This window comes from Phyllobates terribilis, unplaced genomic scaffold (genome assembly GCF_046119375.1).
Source record: "Phyllobates terribilis strain yellow unplaced genomic scaffold, ASM4611937v1 Scaffold_11__3_contigs__length_659146591, whole genome shotgun sequence".
Lineage (NCBI taxonomy): Eukaryota > Metazoa > Chordata > Amphibia > Anura > Dendrobatidae > Phyllobates > Phyllobates terribilis.
Genome location: NW_027362771.1, coordinates 17,330,898 through 17,345,044, shown reverse-complemented (window position 1 = coordinate 17,345,044; position 14,147 = coordinate 17,330,898).

Here is a 14,147-nt window from a genome sequence, read left to right as displayed (position 1 = left end):
CGGTGCAAATTGCAGTCCGCAGCCACCCCGGAAAATGGCGCGTTCATAGAAGCTGGATGCTGTGCCTGGCTGGCATACAAAAATATGGCAAAGCCCACGTCAAAATTTTGGGGAAAAATTAATTAAAAAATAAATAATAATTTAGGGACTGCATCTTTATTAACTCCACAAATGTCATTTAGTGTTAAAATAAAGGATTTATTTAAAAAAAAAATTGGCGTGGGATCCCCCATAATTTTAGGCTCTAGCGGAGGTTAAGCTGACGGCTGGGGCAGATGTTTGAAGCCTGGGAAGTGGGTAATACCCACGGAGCTTCCCAGACTACTAATATCAGCCCCCAGCTGAATACCTAGCCTTTACTAGCTATTAAAATGGGGGACCCCCCCAAAAAAAAATGACATGGGGTACCCCCTATTTAATAGCTAGCAAAGGCTAGGCAGACAGCTGGGGGCTGATATTAATAGCCCAGGAAGGGTGCCATGAATATTGGCCCCCTCCCAGGATAGAAACACCAGCCGTCAGTCACCCCAGAAATGGCGCATCCATAGGATGCGCCAATTCTGGCGCTTAGCCTCGCTCTTCCACGCTGCCCTGGTGCGGTGGCAGGGGGTAATAGGGTTGGGGTTCATGTCAGCGCCAGCTGCCATGAAGCCCAGGTTAGTAATGATGGGCGTCTATAAAACACCCCCATTACTAACCTACAAAGTGTTAAAAAGAAAAAACACACTACACCCAGAAAAAAAAAATTTATTTGAAATAAAACACACAATTTTATTTAATTCTTAGTTTGCTAAAAAAAAATAGTTACCTGTCCACGTTCCTGCGCTGATCTCCCATGCACAGCTGTCACATCTGGAGATGGTGACAGCTGTGCATGGGTGCTGTAAGCTCACGCTGCCGAGAACACATCCGCTCCCGGCAGCGTGAGCCCTGACTGAGGTCACCGAAGTGCATTCAGGCAGCGCAGCTCCGGAGACCTCCTTTACGGCACTGCTGTACCGTGGGAATTTCTCACATTACAGCAGGGCCGTAAAGGAGCTAACCGGAGCAGCGCTGCCTGAACTCCGGCGAACCCGCTTATGCAATGACGGGGCTGCTTTACTGACCCATCATTCTTGCGGCGGCAGCGGTTCAGAGCGGCCACATTCTATGTGGCTGCTCTAAACTGGAGATCATCGTGGGACACTCGTGGACTACTACGGAGGGGTAAGGATAAGGTTGTGGTTTATTATTTTATATTTTATTACAGGAGATCGATGGCTTCGGGGAATTAGCTGTCTAGGTGAGTATAGGTGTAGTTTTTTATTTTTTACTTTATTTTAGGTGGCGATCGGCGGGGACAGGTAATGTATGAACTAATTTATTGTAGGCAACCACTGGCCACCAATGACATGTATTTAACATTTATTGGGGACACAGTAGGGCAATTTAAATAGCAGGATCAGGCTGATGGGAACTACTGCTCCCATCGAGCTGATCCTGCTGGCACGAGTGGACGGGGGACAGACATAGGCCGATGGGAGTAGTATTGTCACATCGGCCTATGTCTGCCTGCACGCACACACCCGCAGACATCGCACAGACACCGCACACACCCGCAGACATCGCACAGACACCGCACACGCTCGCAGACATCGCACAGACACCGCGCACACCCGCAGACATCGCACAGACACCGCACACATCGCACAGAAACCGCACACACCCGCAGACATCGCGCAGACACACGCACAGACACCCCGCACACACCAATCATGACGGGCTGATCGTCTGGGAGGTGACGCTGTGCGGCCAGCCAATCACTGTAATGCCCACAAACAACATGGCTGCGGCAATACAGTGACTGGCTGGCAATCCCTGCATGTTCATTGGCTCTGTAAAGAGCACCAAACATGCAGGGCGGAGACCTGAGCTCCCACCCGAGTAACCCGGAAATGCTCGGTGCTCGCCGAACATCCCGAGTAGCGTGATGCTCGGGCGAGTACCGAGCAGTGTCGAGCATGTTCGCTCAGCACTAGTGTTTATGATGCCAATAAAAAAATAAAAATTATACAGTATGTTCATGTATACCCCCCAGGGGTAAATGTTTGTCAGCCCATACACTTATTGCATGGGCATTACAAGTATAGGAGACCCGCTCCTTACTAATGGGAACATTTTTTTTTTATGAGGCCCTCCTCCACGTCTTTTCCAAGGGGCATTGGAGTGCCTCCCAATTTTTGGCAGCCCTTGCATTCACTGCATAGGCAAACAGTATGGGAGACCCACTTCCTAATAATGGGAACATGTTTTCAGGAGACCCTCCTCTAAGTCTCTTCAAAGATGGGATGCATCTAAATTTTAAGCAGACCTGCCACTCACTACATATGCAATAACAGTACAGGAGACCCATTGTTTAGTAATGGGAACAACAAAGCATAGCGGGCTGATGGCTCTCTAAGAATAACGAGGGCCGACTGTTGGCCCTTTAAGAATAGTAAAGGCCGCCTGATGGCCCTTTAATAATAGGCTTTGTGTCATTCAGACTCCCTCCTTCAGAAATGAAACAGGATGTGTCTGATCATGCCTCACACACCACATGGCCAGATAAGGTTGTAAAATGTTAAAATAACATTTCCCAGTGAATGCATTTGTCTCGGTTGAAAGCAATGCAAAAGTGCAAAAACTCATCAAAAACGCTACGTGTGAACATAGCTCAAGGTGTGGAGGAGCAGTTTTTTGTTTTTTATTTTGCCTTATATACAAATCATTACCCTGGAAAGGATGTTCCTTAACATATTTCCCAGGAAAATCCATTTAGGTTTTGTTTTTGTATGTTTTATTGTGAGTCCGTAAAAGTGGCGTAATACATCTGACAAAGTTGTTGGTAGCAGTGACCTGGGAGTCAGAAATGCTTCCAGGGGTCTTCCCCATGCTGTTCCCAGGTCACTTGAGCACTGTTCCCATCGATTTAGGCAATTTTTAGGCCCTCTGCAGACCAACGGGGGGAGCCGCATGAAAAATGCTTGAGTTTCCCATAGACTTACATTGGGCTCATTGCTCGGGTCGAGCACCCAAGCATTCCAATTTGCTCAACCCGACCATCGAGCACCCGAGCATTTTAGTGCTCGCCCATCACTAGTATTGATATTGAACTTTAGATACTCCTGCACCATCCTCTCCAGTCGTTCATCATAGTCATAGAAATTGCTGCTGCCACTTACTCTACTGCTGCTGCTAATGTTTTTGGATTGACAAACTGACGTGCCGGAGGTTGAAAGACTACAGCTGCGATGCACACTGTGTGCCTCACTGTTATCTTAAGGAAAACCTATTAAGGTTGCTTAAAAGCTTGTTTCCATACTCCAACATAAGCGGGTCCCTTTCCAGGGCGGGAAGCATCTGGCAAAATTGACTCTTATAACATGGATCTAACAGAGTGGCAACCCAGTAGTCAGCATTACTTCAAATCCTAACTATACGGGGATCATGTTGCAGATAGTGCATCAAGAAGGCACTCATATGTCGGGCTCTTCCAGGAGGTCCAAAGCCAGGCTGTATTGTGGGCTGCATAACACTGATGCTTTTTTCCTCCGTCCCCTCCTGCCAACCACGTTCAAACAAGAGGGGATGATTATCCTCTTCATCCTCTGACACCTGCTCGCCCATCACCTCTTCCTCCATATGTTCCTTGGCTCTTGCACTTTCACTAACAGTTTGCCTGGTATCACCAAACCCCCTCGATCGCTGTAATCCACCATCACTTGGCATCCACCTGTGTGACGACAGTCTGGAAATTTGAGACATTGGTATCCCTTCCGCATCCTCCTCCTGCCGCAGGTTATTCAAAGTTTTCTCCAGCATGCATATGACCGGAATAGTGATGCTGATGATGGCATCGTCAGCACTAACCAGTTTAGTAGCCATTTCAAAACCGTGCAGAAGGGTGCAGAGGTCCTTAATCTGTTCCCACTCCACAAACATGATATGCCCCAAGTCCGTACTGCGTTGCCCCAAGCTATACGTCATGACAAACTGCGTAAGAGCTTGTTTATGCTGGCACAGTCACTGCAGAGTGGAATTCCACTGCGTCGGCACATCGCAGATCAACCTGTTAACTGGCACGGACAAAGACCTCTGTATTGAGCCAGTCTATGACATGAGGGGTGTGAACGGCGGAAGTGAGCACACAGCTTCCATACCTGGTGAAGAAGCTCATCCAGGCCAGGGCACTGGCGGAGAAATCACTGTACCACCAGGTTGAGGACATGAGCATGCAAGGCACGTGTGCGAGCTTGCCTCGACCTAGGACCGCTAACAGGTTCGCATCGTTATCGCACACGGCCTTTCCTGGCTCTAGGTTCAGCGGAGACAGCCTTTGCTGAAATTGAGCCTGGAGAGCTGACCACAACTCTTCACCTGTGTGACTGCAATCTCCAAGGCATATTAATTTGAAGACTGCATGATTTCGGTGAGCCCTGACTGCGTAGTACGGAGGTGGTGTGTATTCGCTCTGCACCCTTGGAATGCGAGTCTCATTAAGGCAGAGGTTGAGTGCGCAGGTGGATGCCCTTGGAGGAGGTGGAGGACGCAGAAGCAGCAGAGGAAGTGGGAAACACAGAGGTTTCTTTTGCAAGCCTTGGGGAATCCAAGATTTGCGGAGCAGCCCCTTCCCCGCCTTCTCCCACAGCCACCAGAGTCACTCAGTGCCCAGTCAGCGAGATGTAACGGCCTTGGTCATGCTTACTTGTCCAGGTGTCTGTGGTGAAATGCACCCTGGCACACATAGATTCAGACAAACAACAGGTGATGTTGTCTGTGAAGAAGTAATGGCGACTGGGCAACTGGTACTGGGGGACTGCGATGGCCATCAGTTTGTAGAAACCGTCTGTATCTACCAGGCGGAAAGGCAGCATTTCCGTGGCCAACAGATTGGAGGTGGTGGAGGTCAAGCTCTTAGCTTTTTTCATGAGTAGGATGAAACAATCTTTTATGTGACCACAACTGTGGGACCCAGGGCAGGATAAGGTGCTAAGAGAGGGCGGAGTATGGTAAACCGGAAAAACTGGTGAAGCGTGAGTGAGGTGCAGATGTTACGGTGGATTGACAAACATGCGGTGTGCTCAGTGAAGCAAACCGCAAACAAAAGCAGGCATGTCCGCTTCCGTTACAGCTGACGGGCTGTCACTCAGCCTGACTGGATATGGTAAAGAACTGGAGTTTCTGCGATGGGAGACTTGCATGACAATACTTGGCACGGTAACAGTGGAGGAGAAAGAAGCAGCATATGCGTTTGATGGGGCAGCTGATGGTTGTTGAGGTGCGCTGGTCCGTATTTCAGCGCGGTAAGATTCCCAGCGTAAAGAATGTTGTTTGAGCATGTGAACGTTCATGCATGTAGTAATCAAATTATTGCAGTTTTTCCCTCTACTGAGTTTATCGCAAAGTTTGCAGATAACGTGAGTTGGCTCATCCTTTGCAGTGACAAAAAAAGCCCATGCTAGGCAACTCTTGCTGCCCCTGCGAGCTGCAGACCCGTGACTGATGCTGGCCACCTGTGGCTAAGGATGCAGTGCTCCTTGTGCTTGCTTCAGTCTGTGTCTGCGCTGTAGGGTAAATTTAACCTCCTTGTCTCCCTCCTCCACCACCTCAGATGAGCTTGACTCGCCGGCGTGACTCTGGGTTCACACCAAGTAGGATCTGTAATCTCGTCATCATCCAACGTGTTATCACATTCCTCGCCCTCAGAGTGACCCCTCTCCTCTTGTTGCCCTGACAGCACAGTATAGTCCGCATGAGCCTCAGGTATATGAGTCTCATCGGGATCACCTCCCTCCCCTGCGGTTAAAGTCTGGTGACCAGGGTGAGGAACCTGCTCAGAACCTACTTCGTCCTGCTCCGAATCCAAGCTAAAAAAATTTTGGGCATTAGTGCAAATGCTTTCCTCCCCTTGACTTTCTGACTGTTTGTAGTACACTTCTGATGCCCATGGTGTAGAATGGGTGAAGAGCTCGACAGTCTCGCCCATCTGTGGTTCGCTACAGTCAGTTGGGCAGTTGTGACGTGGGGGGGGGGAAGCATGGGTAATTGGGTGCCACCTCTGTGGACTGTACTGCGTGTGATGTTGAGGTAGAGGAAGAAGAGGAGAGGGCACTGGAAGCAGAACTTGACATCCACTGGAGCAGCTGCTCTTTCTGGACCTTATCAACAAGGCATATCGCTGTGCGGCTGCCAAAGGAAGAGGGAGCAGTAGGCCATCCAACATAAGTTGTCAGTTGTCTTTGGATGGAACCTGTTTGTGTTGGTTCCCTGGTGCTTTCACTAACATTACCACGTACCCCGCGTACACCTTGAACACCAAGTCTATGCCCCCTTCCACCACGCCCTCTCTTTTTCCCACTCATGTTGGTCAGATCCAGTGGTAGGAGCACGCAATTAGCTAAAGAAAAATACGTTTTTTTCATGTGCAATAGCTCAGCACACACCTGAATTTCAGCGACACTAAATGACAAGGTAAGATAACGTTACTAACAGACAAAAGAAATTAGTTAGTGTGCATGAGGCCGATAAAACCTACGAGATATTCTCCAAACAATTTCAAACTGAGATGTCCCCTGCTGTATTACTTTAGGATCAGAAGACATTTTTTTTTTGAATGTGAATGAGGCCAGTATGAAATAGTATATATGCTTCAAAATATTTCAAACTCAGATCTATCCAGCTGTATCACTTTAATCAGAGCAAAAAATATTTTTGGGTTACTCTGCATAAGCTCTGCGTCCAGCTAACTATGACGGCCACTGACGTAGTAGCTGGCTTATAGCACTGTAGGACTTTTGGCACAGGAAAAAATATTTTTTGGACTGGGCCTAGTAAGAGAAGTTTTTTTTTTTTTTTTTTTACTGTGAAACCAGGACAAGTTTAATGCAACTAAAATAGGATCTGCCTTTTAGCAGATTGGATCAACTTTGCCACAGAAAAAAACCTTTGGTGGACTCTGCCTGCCAACCAAAAATATATATAGGTTTGACTGTGCGTACAAGATGAATTTGACCGTCACTGACGTAGTAGCTGGCTTATAGCACTGTATGACTTTTGGCACAGGAAAAAATATGTTTTGGACTTGGCCTAGTAAGAGACGTTTTGGTTTCTTTTTACTGTGAAGCCAGGACAAGTTCAACGCCTCTAAAATAGGATCTGCCTTTTAGCAGACAGGATCAACTTTACCACAGTAAAAAAACCTTTGGTGAACTATGCCTGCCAGCCAAAAATATATATAGAAATATACAGTACAGACCAAAAGTTTGGACACACCTTCTCATATAAAGATTTTCCTGCATTTTCATGACTATGAAAATTGTACATTCACACTGAAGGCATCAAAACTATGAATTAACACATGTGGAATTATATACTTTACAAAAAAGTGTGAAACAACTGAAAATATGTCTTATATTCTAGGTTCTTCATAGTAGCCACCTTTTGCTTTGATGACTGCTTTGCACACTCGCGGCATTCTCTTGATGAGCTCCAAGAGGTAGTCACCGGAAATGGTCTTCCAATAATCTTGAAGGAGTTCCCAGATATGCTTAGCACTTGTTGGCCCTTTTGCCTTCACTCTGCGGTCCAGCTCACCCCAAACCATCTCGATTGGGTTTAGGTCTGGTGACTGTGGAGGCCAGGTCATCTGGCGTAGCACCCCATCACTCTCCTTCTTGGTCAAATAGCCCTTACACAGCCTGGAGGTGTGTTAAGCTTATTTGTTTCCTTCATGTGTACTTTAGCTTGCAGTGGGGCTCACTAGTGCTCACTTCTCCCCTCTCCCTACCTAGGGCCTAGTTTTATGGTAAGCTAGGGCCAGGTTTCCTGCTCGGCGATAGGTGTGCTGCTCCTATAAGTGCATGTACTGTGGTACTCTCAAACTGTGTTGTCAATGAATAATGGGAGTAATTCCTGAGAAAGGTAGTGGCCTAGAATTTATAAGAACCAGAGCATCAGTATACAGAGGCAAATGCAACCTCATGACCCACAACTAGGGAATGCTGTAGTAGAAGACAGCCTGCCAAAGATAGTAAAACCATCAGTCATTGTGGACAGAATCTGATCTCCTGGAGGCTTTAAGGCATGATACACAGTCCTCTAGGCACCAGCAAGAGACTACATCTTTACAACTGTAAGGAAGTGGACAAGAGAGAAGATGAGTATAGTTGTGAACACCACCATTTGCTGGTCAAAGGCGAAAGTAAAGAAAGAATTACAGTAGTAGGAACCTAATAGTGGGAACCCATTTTCCCACAGGAAGAGTTTGAAGATGACTCCAAGTCAGGTGATACCTGTGTCTCAGTTATTAATTATAAAAAGCCAGGCCGAGAAGAGAGAGTTAGCGCCAGAACCTGTACAGGGACTGGTCGTGTGGCCGTTAGGTGGGCTTACAGCAACCATAGTCACAGAAGGGTCCGAGAGCGATCAGATGCCCGAGAAGGTTTGAGCTGTAAGGAAGATCCGTAAGCAGCATCAGTAGAAGATCTGTAAGCAGCACAAGTAGAAGATGTGTAAGCAGCGCCAGTAGAAGATCTGTAAGCAGTACCAGTAAAAGATTCCTACCCCAAGAACAGTGTATGTAATAGAACGTTGCATATATATTTTATTTAGTTGTATTGCTGTGTCATAATATACTGTATTAATCCTGTCACTCTTATCTGCAATATAGTGCATACTTGTATACATTGTGACAGGGTTACTGGTGGGATGTCTGAGGGGAGGTATGTGTCACTCAGGTTGCTAGCCTGTGTGAACTGAAACCAATAAACTTTCTGCCATCATTTTATATGCTGGAGGGTTAACTCATTTAAAGGGTGTGGTTTTATGGGAATGATGTAGAAATGGGAGGGAAGTCATTCCCCCTACCTCCCCTCAAGGTGTGGCTGAGCAAGGTTTAAATGCTCAGTCAGCTTTGTTTCTGTGGAGTGTGTGTGGTGTGGAGAGTGAAGTCTCCAGGCTGTCTTTGGGTGAAACCAGAGAGCAACACCGGAGGACTGGTGTTGCTGAAGACTTCACTGTGCTACCTGCAGCGGCAGAGCCTCGTTCACTATTGGACTCTGTCATACCTTATCTTTTGTTTTCATGTTAACCCCAAGAGGGACTGTTTATTTTTTGTGGGATGCTGCTGGAGTTTATGGCACACAATAAACCCACAAACAGTTTACACAAACCGTGTGTCCTTTGTCTGCCTCCAGAGAGCCGAGCAAGTTGTCTTGCCACAACACACATATATATATATATATATATATATATATATATATATATATATATATATATATATATATATACACACACACACTTGTAAATAGATTTTTATTTTCATTTTTGTGAAAAAAATAGTGTTGGATAAATACCACTGTCTCATCATTGTCTGCGCTTTTGCATCCAAGTAACCTGCTTACACTATTCTGCAGTTCTGTTTTTCAACTGTGATTTGCCACCATTACCAACATTGCACCGCTTAAAATAACCATAACAATCCATCTAGCTGCTGTGCTTTAGCATGAAAAAAATAAATATACCAGCTTTGATCCAAACCATGTTTTTAACTTTCCAGTGATCATTTTTTTTATTGTTGCTGTTAAAAATAGGAGATAGAGACTTTGTACTCAGGTGCTTTCATAGAAAGTATCAAGATGGCTTTCCTATAGCCTGTATTCTCTGCTTCTTTGAGATACTTTCTACCCCTCCATGTTGAAAAAAATGTTCGTACAACCCACTGTCCCTCCCTGCTGTTGTCTATAAAGTCAGGTGCAGACGACCATTCTTTTCCCCATTCAAGAAAATCTATCTGATTATGTTAATCAGACTTAGATCTGATTTTCATGGAGGTGGAAAGAAAACAAAAAAGTTTCTCCACCTTCACGATGTGAGGAAAAATTGGACACATGCAAAACCATGGACTCATCTGATTTAAAGAGCCATGTGCACCTGCCCTCACACTGAAAGGAGAGGGAAACAGAGAAAGCCATCAGAGCCAGGGGCATGGGCCTTGACATATTTGTAACATTTTTGCAAAGGCATTCTGCAAGATAAAGGACTTGCAAACACTCTTCAGCAGAAAAATGGTAGAAAATGTTTAATTAAGACTATTTACAATCTTATCAAAAGTTGCTGAACTTTACATTTAGAAAGCAATGATCAATAAAAATATCTGTTTAGAGATGTACAATCATATATTTTAAATACAACCTTTTGTGCGCCATTATATTTTATTTTGTTTGCTTGGTTTTTGAAGATGTACGCAGAGAGCTGATCATTTTCTTCAATTTTGTGTTTTATACATATTGATATATGAGAAAAATATATGGCTCTTTTTGAATAATTGTTGCAAAAATACATGTGATATCTATTATAATAAGTACCTCAAGTATTCTATTCTGTTTTTCCATAACAGATGCCCGGACATAATGTTGTCAGTGGGTATTATGTGGAATTACCATTGAGCTACACAAAATCAACATGCCAAAACAAAATAATTGGTGTGCCCATAGTTACTGTAGAATTAGGGATTTCAACACCACTGTTATTGCAAATATACTAATTTTCCCTTGATGAAATAAACATATGGTGTTGATAAGAACAGTATTTTATGACTTGTTATAAGATTACAGTTATTCTTGGATTATCTTTTGATTACAGCATTTTATCTTATTTTTGTTGGTATTCAGTCTTCAGTTGAAAAGAGAATTTCTGAAAACATTACAGGATAAAGAAAATTGAAAAATACCGTAACAGGCTCACTGTAAAATCTCAATGCCGGTTTAAAAAATATCTTTCTTTGCCACAAACCTAAACTGTATTATAAATTCTTAAAGTATGTTTTATGCCAAAGCACACACCATATTATAAGCTTCAGTAATAAAATGTGGGATCGGACACACAAATTATTTATGACATTTATTATAGCCCAATGTCAATACTTAGTGCTCTTCCAATGCAGCACTGTATTATTATTGTGGTCATTTTATAGACAGATGTTTGAACCAATTGCACAATATTTTTTAATGTAAAAATACAAGCTAGGATTCATCCAGACCTGTGTTTTTCTTACTGGTCTTGATGATGGGGCATGAAGGAATTACACCTCCATTCCCCACACCTGAAATTTTACCACAGCCCCCAACTGGAATATGATTTCTGACATACGAAATGACACAGCTTCTCATAAATTTGATGAGCAATGGTGTCACGTCCTCTTTGCGCCCAATCCCAGCTCCACCAATTTTGGCAAAGCTGAGAGAAACTGGCATGAAAACACTAAAACATTTTTTGACGCAACTCTAATTTGCAGCAAAATTTTGTTGTTTTTTTTATGTTTTTTTTTTAGTAATGTATGTCAGAATTATGGCGAAATTGCTTTGATGAATAGAGGCCACAGTATGTTTACCATGTTAGTCTCATTCTTAAATATTTTGTTCCCATGTAATTAAGTTCTAAATTACAGTACAATACTAGTGAAGGTCGAACACTAAAATGCTCGACTGCTTGTTACTCGTATTAAGCAAATCGTCATGCTCAACGCATCGTTTCGAGTAATGTACATAAAGGAAGTCAATGGGAAACTCAAGCATTTTTCCAGCAGATGCTACCAGGAGGTCTGGGGGGGTGGCAGAAAATCACTGAAATGGATGGAAAGACTGCTGAAATGGAATGGGAACAGCATGGGGAAGACCCCTGGACACATCTCAGGTCACTGCTGGGAGCAATGTTGTCAGAGTATTACACCATTTTTACGGACTGACAATAAAACATACAAAACCGATGACAAAATAGATTTTACAGGAAAAAAAGTTAGGATACATTGTTTCCTGTATAATTACTTGTATATATGGTGAAATAAAAAAAAGAGATGAAAAAAAAAAGCCATTTCTCCCTGTATTTCCCTGTCGTTTTTATCAATAAATAATTTTAAAAAAATGATGCGGAGTCCCCTCTATTTTTATTAACAAGCCAAGGCAAAGCAGGCAGCTGCAGGCTGATATTATCAGGCTGGTAAGGTCCATGGTAATTAGCCCCTTCCCAGCCTAAAAGTACTAGCCCAAGCCACCACAGGACTGGCATATCACATTAGATGCATCAATTATTGCGCTCTGTCTCAGCTCTTCCCGATTGTCCTGCTGCGGTGGCAATTAGGGTAATGGGATTTGGGGTTGATGACAACTGTGATTTGTCAAAATTACAGCTGGCATCAACCCTGGGGGTTAGTAATAAAGAGGTCTCTGTCAGAAACCCCAATTATTAGCCAAGTAAGAAAAAAGAAAAAAAAAGAGATTCAAAAATCATTAATTCACAAAAACACTCCCAGAGAAAATGTGACACGAGTCACTACAGAAATAACAGTCTCAGAAGAGGAGAGAAGAGACTAATAATACTGAAAGAAATATTATGTAAGTACTACTTACTGGATAAATAATGGGAGGTCAAACAATCCAAAGTCAAGTCCAGGAAAATGGTGCAGTACAATGGAAGCAAACAAAAGAGTAGTCAGATAACAGGCAAATGGTTAAAATCCAGGTAAGGGAAAATAGTCAGGCTGGGTCAGGCACAGAGCACAGAGAGATCAGTCCTACACAGGCAACAGTAAGTGTATAATTGACACTGGGTGAAGGAGCTAGCATGCTTAAGTAGAAGACTAATCAAGGGAAGTGAACACAGATGATTGCAGAAACGACCCAGCAAAACCAAAACAGACTGACAGCCTCCACACAACAGTAACATAGCAGACAAGGAAAGTGTGGAGACCATGACCGAAATGCCCTCGTTCTGACATTTATTAAAAAAAACAAATCTCATGCAGTTCCGAGCTAGTCCAACGATCCCACTATGTCCCACGTAGTCTGAAGTGTATGGAGCACCATAACGACGCTCCATAAGCTTTTGCAGCTGCCACTGTCATGCAAGCTGCTCCGCGAGACCGGCCGGCTATTAACTGATTTAACCTTACTGACGTCAGTGAGGTTACATCACCTCACCACCGCCTGGGTCTCATGGAGCACCATAACCGGCAGTTTTTGCCACTTGGCGGAATCGGTGTAGTATGTCAGATTTCCGAATTGCACTGCTGCCGTGTCACACAGAACGCTGTCCTGTCTGAGGGGTCACGTGGACTGCCAGAAAGCCGGACTGCACTCTGTGAGGCCCGGTAACCTTAAGGGAGACTTTAATGTTACTAGAGTTCCCGGGTGCTGGAACACCTGGAAGTTGTGAACTCTGGTAAGCTTATTTCAAAACCTCCATGTGTCCCAGCAGCTGGGAACTCCAGTAACCTTAATGTCTCCCGGCTGTGTGCACACATTGTAGGTTTATTGCATTTTTTATTGCGTTTTTTACCTGTATTTTTTGTAAAGCAACAAATGCTGTTTAAAGCTATTTGAAAAAGGGGAAAAGGCTTATTAAAAGAGATAGATAGATAGATAGATATCTGCAGCTTTCTAGGAATACATTAAAATGGCATGGAGTCCCCCCCCTATTTTTAATAACCAGATAAGGCAAAGTAGACAGCCGCGGGCTGATATTATCAGGTGGGGAAGGTCCATGGTTAATGGCCCCTTCCCAGCCTTAAAATACCATCTCAGCTGCCCTAGAACTGGCATATCAAATTCTGGTGCCCTGTCTCAGCTCTTCCCATTTGCCCTTGTGCGGTAGTAATTGGGCTAATGATAATAGGCATTGATGTCAGCAGCTGGCGCTGACACTAAGCCCTAGTGTTAGTAATGGAGAGGTGTCATTCAGACACCCCCCTATTACTGACCCGTAAGTAAAAATCAATAAATGCTCAAACACAGAAAAGTCTTTAATTTAACAAGAGAAACCAAGACACGCTCTTTCACCAAGACCAATGGATCCGCCGTAATTCATACTGATGTTCCACAATGAGCCCTTTCCAAAATTCCAGCATATGGAGCCCTGTTCTCTTCATCGGTTGTCAGACTAGCACACACTGGCAGAACTCGCAGGGCTCTGTGATAGTCGAAGTGTCTGTGACCATCGATGACGTTAGTAAGGTTACCGCCGGTCACAGGAACTGTGTCCCACGCTATCACACAGCATCTGTGATCGGCAGTAACCTTTCTGACATCACCGCTTATCACAGCTGCCAGCTCTCGCACTACCCTTAGCATGTG